This window comes from Heterocephalus glaber, unplaced genomic scaffold, assembly GCF_053883595.1.
Source record: "Heterocephalus glaber isolate CG9 unplaced genomic scaffold, H.glaber_assembly_v1.0 deba00001556, whole genome shotgun sequence".
NCBI classification, from domain to species: domain Eukaryota; kingdom Metazoa; phylum Chordata; class Mammalia; order Rodentia; family Bathyergidae; genus Heterocephalus; species Heterocephalus glaber.
The window spans coordinates 3,394,765-3,407,094 of NW_028258347.1; the positions used below are offsets into that span (position 1 = coordinate 3,394,765).

General features: G+C 50.2%; 1 protein-coding gene across 9 annotated transcripts in view; it reads left to right on the forward strand.

The window, feature by feature from the left end:
• Positions 1 to 61: 61 nt before the first annotated feature.
• Positions 62 to 12,330, forward strand: part of Oxr1 (oxidation resistance 1) — a 335,909-nt gene continuing 323,640 nt past the window's right edge. Inside the window, exon 1 of one of the 9 annotated variants that reach the window (XM_004850275.3) lies at positions 62 to 178. The gene's annotated coding sequence lies outside the window, so the exon portion shown is untranslated. Of the gene's footprint in view, positions 831 to 12,330 lie in introns of all 9 variants that reach the window. The other 8 variants (XM_087190807.1, XM_087190810.1, XM_087190812.1 and 5 more) reach the window with 8 other exon arrangements.

The window sequence follows — 12,330 nt, forward strand, 5'->3', positions numbered from 1 at the left end:
CACGGGGGCGGGGCCCGGCGGCGCGGGCGGGCGGTCCCTTCCGGTGCCGTGCTCCGTGCGCGGCCCCGCCCCTCTCCGCCCGCCCGCGAGACGGTAGCGGCCGCGCAGCCGGGGACGCGGACCTGAGGACGCGGGCGGGGACGGGAGCGCGCAGCCCACACTGCGCCGCCGGGCCTCGGTGAGTGCAGCAGGGATCGGGGCGCTCGTTACTCGGGCGGGGCAGGACTCCGTGCCCAGACCCAGTAGCCGGGACTCGGGCCGGGGCCTCGCCTCACACCCGGGCGGCAGGAATGCTCAGTTCCCAGGGCGGTGCTGCGCTCCGTACCCGGGGACTCGGCACAGGGAGGGCAGGTGCGGCCCCGCCCCGCACCCCACGGCGACCCCGTGCCCGTGGGTGAGGCGCCAGGCTGGGGCATGGACAGGTCCAGGCCTGGGACGGCAGAGGAGCCCTCGGTCTGGAGCTGAGCCCGCCGAGGAGGGGCTGGCCCCGCCGGCAGGGGTCGCCGGAGCCACTCCTGAAGTCCGGGTCTGCTCAGGCCAGGAGCGCGGCAGGTCGGACGCGGGCGGGGACCGCGGACACACTGAGGAGTGCAGCCGCAGGCCGCGGAGGCGGGAGCGGACTTCAGGAGTGTGGGACCTAGCAGGGGCCGGGCTCTGGCAGCCGGCAGCCCCTGGACTCCCGGGGACGGCAGCCAGCCCATGCTGGTGAGCCTTGAACAGAGCCTTTCTCTTGCCATCTGTAAGGTGGAAATTTGAATTAAAAGGCATATGCTGCCATTATCTGCTTCTATGACTTTGGTTTTTCACCAATTCTTCCAGAACATCTAAAGGTAAGATGGCATTCATTTAGCTGTTGGTGCTTTCCTAGCCAGAAGGCGCCGAGATGAAGCATAAACTTGCATGTTTGGCTGTGCATGATGTGCTGTCGGGTCAGCGCTGCGCAGCGTGTTAAATATGGGCAGAGAGGCGCTTGAAAGTGCTGGGGGAGGAAGTGCAGGCTTCCCTTATGCAGGCCAGAGTCCCGGAGGCCAGGCAGCCCTTGCAGCCTAGCCCGAACGTGAAGAACTGTGCTGAGGAGCAGCAGGAGGATCCGGCTGACTCCTCGTGGACACCTCTTGGCTGAGGGTTGTCCCTGAGCCCAGGACAGCACAAGGGACTGCTCAGTGGACCCTCTGCTGCCCGGAGGTGGAGGCATCAGGGGGAGGCAAGGCAGAGCGTGGATTAAGGGCTGATGAGCGGAGCGAGACCGGAGCGTCAGTCACAGTGAACGAAAGGATTTCCTTTCCACGTCCTCTGGTCAGGGATGGATTTTTATCTGCAGGCTCAGAACAGAAGTCCTCAGCGGGAGATGCTTTTGGAGTGTCGAAGCTTTGGGGACAGGTCAGTACTGGCATCTCTGGGGCTAGGCCAGGGTGGCACTGTCCACACTGCATGGTGACGTCACCCCGGAGCAGCGAGGCTGTGTTAGGAGCCACCGTGTGCAGTGCCAACCCGACCCCAGTGCAGCCTTCATGGGCTCCTTCAGATGTCCCTGCGCGAGTCCATCTCGGAAGTCAGGAGGCCGCAGCACGAGGAATCCTTTGCAAACAAGTGTCATGTTCATTTGGTTTAGGAAAATTAAAGAGGTTTCCTCCCAGCAGAACTTCTTCTCAACTTTTAAACAAACCCTAAAATATCCCCGGAGTCTCTAAGGGAAGTGGGCATGCCTGAACTGAGAAGGCGCTTTTGATGAAAACAAGCTAGTACTGCTCTGCAGCGCTGTGTTCAGTGAATGTGCTTTTAGATAGAAAATCTCAATTTGTAAAATTAGTTAAAATGACAACTAGTATGTTCTTCTTTTGAACAAGATTTGGGTTTGAACAAGAATTAGAGAAATATATTTATTAGATGCCCCATATTCCAAAATGCAACCTTAGTGTTTGTAGAAACGGCATGGAAAGGTGAGATTCCCATATGGCCTTTGTGTATTTGGTTTCCCTATTAAATCAATCACATGACATTCTTGAGAAACAAGAAGCCTTTGAGCCTTGGCACAGTGCTTTGCTTGGAAGGGGACAATGGCTTCTGCTCCCGACTGTAATAAGACCTGGGCTGTTCTGATCCCGCCTGCTGGAACTCAGAGCACTGCTGGGGAGAGCTTGGTCGGGGTCACACGAGGCTGGCCGGAGAGAGCAAAGGGGTTGGGCATCTGGCCCATGCGCCATCCCCACCCCCACCCATGGAGCGTCGGTGGGTTGCTTCCAAGTTCATTCTGGAAGGATCATCATTAGGGTTGCTTGCTTCCTCCCGTTCTGGTAACCTTCCCTGCTCTGTGGCCATTAGCATCCCCAGGGCTCCTGAGGAGCAGACACACGCACCTGCGAGGTCTCTGGAGCACCCAGCAGCCTCCTGTCTGTGTGTGCAAACACACACAGCTCTTTCTCGCTCCAGGTGGAGCAGGTTTGTGGCTCTCTGGGGAAGAGGCAGTGAGGAGAGCCTTGTTTCCAGCCCAGCCTGCCTTGATTTCCCTCCTCTGGTCTTGGTCAGGGTGCTCCCTTAAGCTTGTGGTCAGTCTTGTCGTCTTGCTGTTAGACAGGCTGCCTCTCCCTGCCAAGGGCATAGTGCAAGAGGTAAGGAAACAGCTTCCGTGTGTTGGAGAGAGAACATATCACAAAAGCTCAAGAAATGGGACATGAACGCGCATGACCGTGCTCGTAAATTCAGCAGGCATTTGCACCTTCAGCAGTAGTGGCGTCTGTTCAGGCACTGCACTCTTGCATGCATTGTATGCACCCACCTTGTGCATTGTAACCAGTTTGCACAACTAAGTTCATTAGGGTAATAGATTTTGTGTGTGTCTTTTACCAAGCCCATTGGTAAAAAGGAACACAAGGTGGATATTTATTGAATTTGGAGCAGTTGTGGAGATATGTCCCTATCTTTCCAGAGACTTCAGAACACAATTAGGGAAATGCAGAAGGCAGAAGAACCATTCAGGGGAAACACTTGCATAGAATTCTGTGTAGGGAAGCAAAGGAGGGTAAAAAACTGAGGAGCAAGATGTCAGGCTGTGCCTGGCTTTTCCTTCCTTGGGGAATGGTTATTGGTTTTCTTTGGCATCTGGCGGCATAAGTGGCTCCTCCTGCACATTCCTGCTGGACGGCTAGGCACCTCTCTACCCTCTGATAGCCACAGGGCAGCAGAGGGTGATGGCTGCTGCTGGTGGCTGGGGTGAAGCAGGATTTCACACTTTCACACCCTGACAGGAGAAGTGAACATTTTTGTTTGTTTTGTTTTAGGTGCTAGGTATTATAATTTACACCTAAAATGTTCCCCCGAAGTCTCATTTTCAGATTTGGAGCTTTTGGAAGGTGACTGAATCAGGGGGCCGCTTGTATTCATCAGTGGATTAATCCATTGATGAGTTCCTGGTAAAATGTGCTGTTTGTAGCTGGGGCCTGGTTGGAGCTGGGGGCCTGGTTGGAGCTGGGTCCCTGGGGGTGTGATGTGGAAGGGTATATTCTTGTCCCCCGCTCCTCCCTTCTCCCTCTGCTTCTTGGACACTATACATGAGTAGCTTTCCTCCACCAGGCCCTTCCACCATCCTGTTTGTGCCTTGGAGCTGGCCAACCGTAGACTGAACCCACTGAAACTGTGAGCCAAAATAGACCCCTCTTGTAAGTTGCAGGAGTCAGATATTTTGCCTCAGTAATAGGAAAGTAACTAATATACTAGTTAGTACCTACACTTTCAATTTTCAGAGTGTATTAGAGTACACTTATTGGGTGTTTTAGTTTTCTTACTGTAGAGACAAATAACCAACACTCAAAATTAAAAGAGGAAAGGTTTATTTCAGCTCACAGTTTGTGGAGGTTTCATTCCTCAGTTGGCTGGCTCCAAGCAGAGGGGCGTCACAGAGGAGAAACAGTTCATGGTGGGCAGAAGGCAGGAAGGCTGCAAAGTAGTGAAGTAGCAAGCAGCAAGTGATAAGCAGTAATAACAACAGCCCTCTTTCTCTCTCTTATATTCTAGCACTCACACCCAAGTTGAAGCAGCCTTAATCCTAACATTGCACCATGAATCAATACCAGCATCACATTCTTGATCCCTGCATCACACACTCTAGATGGAGCCACCTCTGAAAAGCTCCACCTATGACTGCATGAGGCTTTGCAGGACATCTAGATACAAGCCACGACATTGGGTATACTCCTGGGTGGGCCATGAAATAATAATAGGACAACTCCTTTTGCCTATATAAACAAGCTTGGTACATTCTTGCATGCCAATTCTTATCCCAGTTGGAAGGACGGGTGATGTGAGAGATGAGGATTTTTACAAACACCCTGTGTTGTCCTTGCTGAATTCAAGAACATCTACAACACACACATCTAGCAAGATTTTGAAATTTATGCTGTAGCAAAGGTAAAGAGAGTTTCTATTTTAAAATTTCATTTTACCTTTTCCTTCTTAAGCACTAACAATGCCTGCTAATGTAATGTTGCTATCTGTGGAAGATTTTGCTTTTGTTTATAAGTGCTTATTCAACATAAGAATTAAATGGCCTGGAACATCTCCCAAGGCCTCCAGCCTTCCTTATCTTGTGTCTCTCCTGCCTGTGAAATACTCACTGTGTGATGTTTGGATCTGAATCCTGAGCAGAGATGGCTGATAGTGTCTGCTCCAGCTGTGTGGTGTGGTGTTCTCCATCCTCCTGCTGGCTGTTGAGGGCACACGCAAGGTTACCGAGAGCAGCCTGTTTCATGCAAGGGCATGCGTCTTTCTTGACCTTCGTAGATCTCAGCCCTCTGCAATGGGAAGCCTTACTTTAGATTTGAACAGTGGTGCTGTCAGCAGCTTGGAAACCCACCAATACATTTGGAAAAAACTTACAACAAGCCAGAATACTAACCAGCCGTTAACAAGGAATGCAGCTCAGGGCTAGGGTGACCAAGGGCGTGGTGGTGGAATCTGTCTTGTACTTTCTGTTTTGTGGTGTAGATTAGGTAGGGTTTGACTTCATGGAGCTTCCATTCCCTCATCTGTCAGATGAGATACTTTCTTCTCTGCAGAGTTAGTCGTAGGAACAGAGGAAGTATTTGTAACATAGAGGCACCTATGAAGGGCTGGTGCTGTTGCTTGCCTCTCCATCTAGTGCTGGGGTCTGAATGGGCACGGTCCAGCCAGGGGAGGGGGGATTCAGGCAGAAGGGCAATCAGTGAGCAAATAAGATGGAAAAAATTACAGGGTCGCTCCTAGGTTCAGCTGAGACTTGGAGGCATGTGAGTTCCCCTTGAAAGGTGAGGCTGGGATTCAGGGTTTTGCAGTGAACTATCCCTGCTCGGTGGTACGTACTCTGCATCACTTGCGCCAAATCTTTCTCTCTACCCAAACCTTGTCCACCTTGTCATGAGAAAAGAAGAGTACACTTCTTTTCTCATGACATCCATGTGTGTTTACTTATTTAAAAATGCATATTCAGCTCCAGAACTTCTCAGCTGTTCTACACCAGGTCTTCTATACGCAAAACAGGCAGCCAGCTGGTCTCTAACCAAATCTGTGTGGAAGTTCAATTTAGGTGTTCACCCAAATGATCAAAATGATCAAGCACTCTTTTCTTTTTTCTGATTGGGATTAATATAAATAGGGCTTTAGGTAAAGATGTCTTTTTAAAAATACCACTATAGTTAGTGTCATTTAATTAGAATATTTTTTTTGATGATCAGGAAATTAAGGTTGGCCCTTGTAATAGTTCTGATATTCAGTTATTCTTTTAAAATGAGTTCCATGCTCTTATTGTGTTTTCTGGAAGAGTTTCAGATTCAATAAAAACATAAAAACCTATTGTTAGGCACAGTCTGTTCATTGCCAAATATGTTATATATGTTGTCCTGCTTGTAGTTCATGGTGACCAATATATAATCAATAGGAATAATGAAAGCTATAAAATTAGAAACCAGAACAGATGGAAACTTTGGAAGAACATTTTCCTTATTGTCAGATAAGTCTGATTTCAAATCTCCATTCTCCAGTACCAAGTGTTAAGATTTGGGCAAAGACTTTCTACTTTTTTCTACCTTTTATGAATCATTCCTACAGACGGTGTGCATTAAGAGATCAGTAAAAGTCTTAGCATGCCACCTGGCACCCTTCGTCTCTGTACACCGCTGATTCTTCAGCTACACCCTTGAACGGGGTCCTTTGTGCTTCGGTCAGTTCAGATTCAAGAACCAGAAAGCCTGATAATGATAAGCTCCTGTGGCTGGAGGGCAGATGACTGACTTCGTGGCTGTAACTGACCCGAGTCCTGGTGGGGCCTGACGCGGGACCCAGCGTGTGACCATTCCACTTCCTTGGCTCTGTTCTCATTTAGCAGGCCCTGCCCCTGGGATTGTGGGGTGGCTGCTGCAGCTCACAGGGCTCAGTGAGAATCTCAGGTTCAGATCTGCAGGAGGAGCTTCTCTCCTGACACCTCCCGCAGAGGAAAGAGGAAGCTGCCCTTTCTGGAGCCCCTCAGCTGCCCCTCACATGCCGCTGGCTCCGTTCTGGCGGACAGCGCCAGCTTCCCAACCCACAGGAGCTAGGAGTTGGGACACACGTGTAGGGAGGTGCGTTTTCCATAGACAGGAGGGGATGCTGTCAGGAGGAAGCAGATTTTGTGTGAGCCACATAACTAATGAGAAATCACGTAGCACTTGCCTGTCTGCCCCCCCCACACACACACTGGAATTCCGTTTTCATTTCATGTGGGTCATGCTTAAAACCTAGAGATTTCTTCCTGCACTGGTAATGAATGTATCTGTCTAGTGAACGATCAGAATTGTCAAGATTGAATGAAATGAAAGCACATGAGTACGCTTCCTTCGGTAGACAGCTTAAAGTCTGCAGGGTAAACAGTTTATATTTTGCTACAAATTGTTAAAGGAAAAATTAGTACATCAGTACATTTTCTTGCACGAGATACTTGGTCAAAGGATTACTGTTTTCTGAAAAAAACAATCAAAAAGCTGTCATTATGTAAGTTATGATCTAATGTTCAGTGATTTATCCTCGGATGCGGCGTCCTTCGCTGGCAGCAGGCCCAGCCTCTAGGCACCACATGTCAGTGGATAATGAGGTTTCTCGGATTTATGCAACAAGCAGTTTCTAGTTTCTGTCAGCATGGGCAGCCTGCAGAACATCCCAGGAAGGTTCATTTGTTTGGTCTTTAAAATTTTTTTAAATTCTATAGTCCTCTGGGGAGCTGTTGTAAATGAAGCCTTTCAAATGCAGTCATTTTCCAAGATCAAATGTGGTCTTACGTTTTTGAATTGATATATTAAAGGACTCAGGATTTGTCTCCCATCTATTTTTAACTCTTTGCATAAAATCACAGTGACAAGATGTCAACAGCACACATCACACATTCAGCAGAAGAATGTTAGCAGCCATGATAAGTGGCTTGGATGAAAAAAATATTTTCTTCTGTTTTCATTTCATCCAAGTAGCTCGGTAACATAAATAAATGCAAGTGCCTTACTGTATTTTAAAATGTTTCAGGTTGGGAAAAAAGACTCATATTATCTTTGCATTTTTAAAGTTAGCTTTCAGGCTTCTGGGAAATGAGACTGAGCATACCGGGGGCAGTTGGAGGGGAGACATTTAATAATGAGTGCAAAAGGTGAGAAACTGAGAAACCAGCAGAGCATTTGTTACCTGTAGATTGATTTTGGATCTTAAATTCTTACGAGGGCCAAGCAAGTTGAAGGTGATCGTTGATATAACCAAAGTATCACTGCAGTGAGATGTCCCCTCTTCGCCAGGTTGTGTGTGAATTTCAGACCAGCAGTCCTTGGGTGGGTATGAATGAGCAGAGAAGGCCAGTAGCCAGGTTAACGGTGAAGGTCCAGTTTAGTAATGTGAAATACAAAACTCACAGCCAAGAAAATACAGGCCCAGCCTGGTCTGGTGGAATATTCAGTCATTTTTGGGAAAACCTATAAAGAGGTCATTTTAACAAAGCTGTATGGGCACAGCTTCTGATTATTAAGAGCTTCGGGTCTCCCTAACAAGCACACATCATGTTTGATCATTGAATGTGATGGGGAAAACTTTCTTTGGTTTTGCAGTTCCTACTTATTTTTGCTGTCCTTAACATGAGTGAAAATGAAACACGTTTTAGGCCGGTATGGTGGTACACACCTGCAATCCCAGCACTCCAGGAGGCTGAGGCGGAAGGATTGCAAATTCAAGCCCAGGCTGGGCAACTTAGTAATTTAGTGAGAGCTTGTCTTAAAATAACTAGCTAACTAACTAAATAAAATAAAATAGAAAGGATGAGGAATGTAGGTCAGTGTGAAGCCCCTGGGTTCACGCCCTAGTACTGCCAAAAATGTAAATAAATGAAAAAGAAGGGATAGTGGGTTCGGCACACAGTAGAAAACAGTGCCATCAATCTTTTACATTTTCCATCAGCTTCTTTTGGAGCCCAGCACATAGGTTTGCAGAAACAACAGTAGATCCGTTAGATGGCTGTGCAGGGTGGCTCTGAGCCGCTCGGTACATTAGCATAGGCAGAGTGCTGCAGCTCCATGGGCCCTCGCTCAGAGCTGCACTCAGAAGGGAAGCACTCAGACAAAGCCAGTCTCACATCTCAGTGTTGTGATTTATAGAGTTACGGAACTAAATCAAACAGAAACCAATTCGGGTTAATTTAAGCAGAACATGAATGATCAGATAGTGACAGAGGAGTTCATAGGCTTGCAGGGGAGGATGAGGTATGGAAGCTTGGGAGGGTGGTGCCTCATGGAGGAGCAGCTCTGCCCGGCCTCAGTCCTCAGGCCTCAGTCCTCAGGACGTATCAGAGGGGAAGGGGACTGGAGATGAAGGCAAGTGAGAGCCTGGGGCAGGAGCAGCACATGTGCAGTGGTGGCCCCAGGTGCCATGTGGTCTGTCACGGGAGCACATCATGCTGGGCGGGGACACTACGGGGCGTCAGCAAGCTTGGTGGTGCATTCTGGACAGGAAGAAACAAACCCTTGTTACCCTCGGAGCCGAGGTGCAGCTTTGCAAGATGTAGGGCTCTACAAGTGGATGGAGGGATGGTTGCACCTCCGTGTATGTGGAATTGCTGCTGCTGAACTGTCGCTTACAAAATGTGGGTAAGATGGTAAATTCTTATGTGTGTTGCCCACAATTAAAAAATGTAAAAATTGAGAAGAAAGTGGTTAAATGTTTCAATTCTCACAAGCCAAGTGTGGGCTCCCAGGGTCAGTTAGGGTGAGGTTCCTGGGCAGGACTTTGGCTCAGCGGCCCACAGGGTTCCACAAGGGCGAGGGGTGACACCCTTCCCGTGGGAATAGGCCGCAGACCCCGCCTGTGCAAATGCCATTGGCCACTGGGAGGGCAGAGCCTGGCAGAGGGGACTGTGCCAGTGTGGGGTGTGGTTCCCAGCCAGGCCGGGGCCGACAGACACCGAGACGGGACCAGGCACCTGCAGCGTGGGTCGCCGCAGAGTGCGTGACTGGCCCAGATTGGAAGTGACTGGATGTCGGTCAGCCCAGTGGCGGGGACAGTCACTGGGCCTTCCCTCAGCCATCAGAGCAGTAGAGGACGATGGCCGCACCCACCGCTGTGCCGGGGTCGCGGGGCTCCCTGCTGGCTGGAGCCGGGAAGCGTCACGAAACTCATGGACTTGTGGGCCGCTAGTGGCTGGGCCGTTCCCTGGGAAGCAGGAAGGGCTTCAGAGACTGGGGCAGGGAAAGCAGGAAGCCACGCTGCCTGACCCAGACTTCCCCAAAAGGGACAGCCTGTGTCCTCTCCGAGGGTGTGGTTCACGCACAGAAATACTGCTCCTTTACAGGCTACTCTAGTATCAAAAGGTAAAGGCCTCCATAAATGCACGTGTAACTTTCCTCTACTCTGAACTTCCATCAAGTTAATTATAGTTCTTCAAAGTTAAAGGACTTTTACGGTTCGACTAACGTCCTCTAGAACGAACTTCCAGAATACCCTTCTAGCACTAAGCTTCCCATGAGCAGGTAGGTGGAGTTCAGTCAGAAAATGACTGTTCTTGTTTACTAACCTCTGCCCGAAATTTAGCCTTTTCATTATTGTGAAGCTGAGTCAAAAACCACAGTGCTGTTAGCTCTGCCAGTGACTTCAGCACCACTGGGAGGCACAGAAAAGAACACGTCCCCTTAGTTATTTGCGGCTATTTGTTGGTCATTTATGCTCCTCACAACTTTGAAAAGATGGAAACATCAGCGCTGTTATGTCAGATATCAATAGAGGTGCACACAGCAAGTCAGGTTCTCCTCTTACAGTTTGCGCTGAGTTTCCGTGAAGGTCACAGCCTCTTGTCCTCGGATGCCGTCCTGGGCTGTGAGCAACCCCAGGGTCCTGCGCTCCTGTGGCTCTGGTTGAGACCGTCCAGCCGGTGCTTCAGGGCCCAGCTGAGCCCTGGGCTGGTCCGCAGGGAGAAACACGGGGACAGAGCAGGTCGTGCACCCTTGGGAGGAGCCCAGCGAGTGCAGCGAGACCCGTGCCACCCTGTAGTCTTGCCTAGGGGTGGGCCTGGGTCCCTGGCCCATCCTCCCGCTCTGGGTCTCTGTCCCAGGGGCATGTGGGTGTGGTATGGATCGCCTGGCGGTTCAGGCTCCGGTGCGAGGACCACAGCTGACATCAGAGCTGGAGCAACGCTTCCCTCTGGCAGTCGGATTGGTTCCCTGGCAGGCTAGGTTTGATTTCAATGATCACCTCTCCCCTGCCAGGCTCTCCGTTCTTCTGCTTCTTTTCCTTTAAACTTTCCTTGTTCCGAGGGAGGGCTGTCACTCCAGAGCCATCATCGGATGCCAGCTGGGGCCTCCTGGGGACCCCAGGTCCTGAGGAGTGGGCACTGCTTCCCCTGAGTGGGATTCTACTTCATATTCACACCCATCCCAAGGCAGACTTCCTAAACATCCCAGGGGGCTCAGTTCAGATGGGAACCGACAGGAAGTCTTGCCTGTTTGGGGATAATACCTGCTTTGTTTAACTTCTATTGCTGACCTCCTTGGGGCCTGAGGAACAGCACAAAGATGTAGGAATTTCCCGAAGGGACTAAAATGCTCTCACTGTGTGTTCCGGGAATGCAGATCACACTGAAATGCACCAAATCAAAATATATCCCGGCAAAAATGTGTTTACGGGAGGAAACAGCCGTCTTAGGCTGCCTGGGACTTTTCTATTTTTTCCCACTTTTCTCTGGGCGCCCTGTGGCCAGCATCTGCCGCCAGCATGCCACACCCTTCTGACGGTGGGTGTCTCCTCCAAGCTGGAGGCAGGCGTCCCCTTGGAAACGGGTAAGGTAGGGACGGTTGGGGCAAAGCAGTGCATCCCCCTGAGCAGGCGGTAGTCTAACTGGGGGATGGGGTGATGCGGCCGGAGGGGCCGGAAGCCAGCGGAAGAGGCGCTGGGCACAGGGCTCCTAGGTCCGGCTGCCTGGGACCACGGGGAGGAGCAGAGGACAAAGGGTGCGCCCGTGAGGAAAGCAGGCTGGGGGCTGGGCACGTTAGGGTGGCATCCAGGGAGGCGGAACGGAAGCCAGGGAGGACCGCCTGGAGCTTCGGGAGGCCGAGGAGCTTGGTCTTTGCAGCAGTGGTGACAGGATCGATTTCCCTTTACCGGCATTATGAGACAAGTCGGTGCCTGGGCTTAGCAGACAGGAGGTCTTCTCCTAAGCGCGGGCTTGACACGTCCACCGTGGCACAGGTGCACCAGGACGGAGCCTTTGCTTCGGGTGCCAGTTTCCGGCTCAGAGCAAAGGTGAATGTCTGTCTCGAGGTGCTGAGCCCGGGGCTCTGGACCGCCTGCCCTTGCCGCGCCTTTGAGGAAGTCTTTGTGAAGTTTCCATTGTGAAAAGCTGTTAAACGTGAACTTCAGTCTTCAAGAAAGGGAAGGCATTAAAAATGCTCAGGGGTTTGCTTGTCAGTTTGGTGCCGTAGTTTACCTGTTTAGTTTGACTTTCTCATAAGAGTATGAAGGTTTTACTACTGTAACTGAATTGAAATAACTTGCAACAGAAATCCTTTTGGGGGATGACAATCTCATTTATGTATGAATTTATGGAAAAAACTTGCATTCCCCATTTGGTTAGCAAATATGGGCCCGAACACCCATGTGTCCCTGCCCCGCCTGTCAGTACTCTGAGTTAAAAATCCTTGCAATCTTTCAGTTATTTGAGTAAGAATGTAAGTGCAGTTTTTATTTCATCTGAGTATTACTTTGAAATGGCACAATTTTGTCTATAATCAAGCAGTTCTGCCTCATTTTAGTATTAACTACCAGCAGGCATTAACTAGTTAGCAGCTTATTATATGATTTCATAGAGAG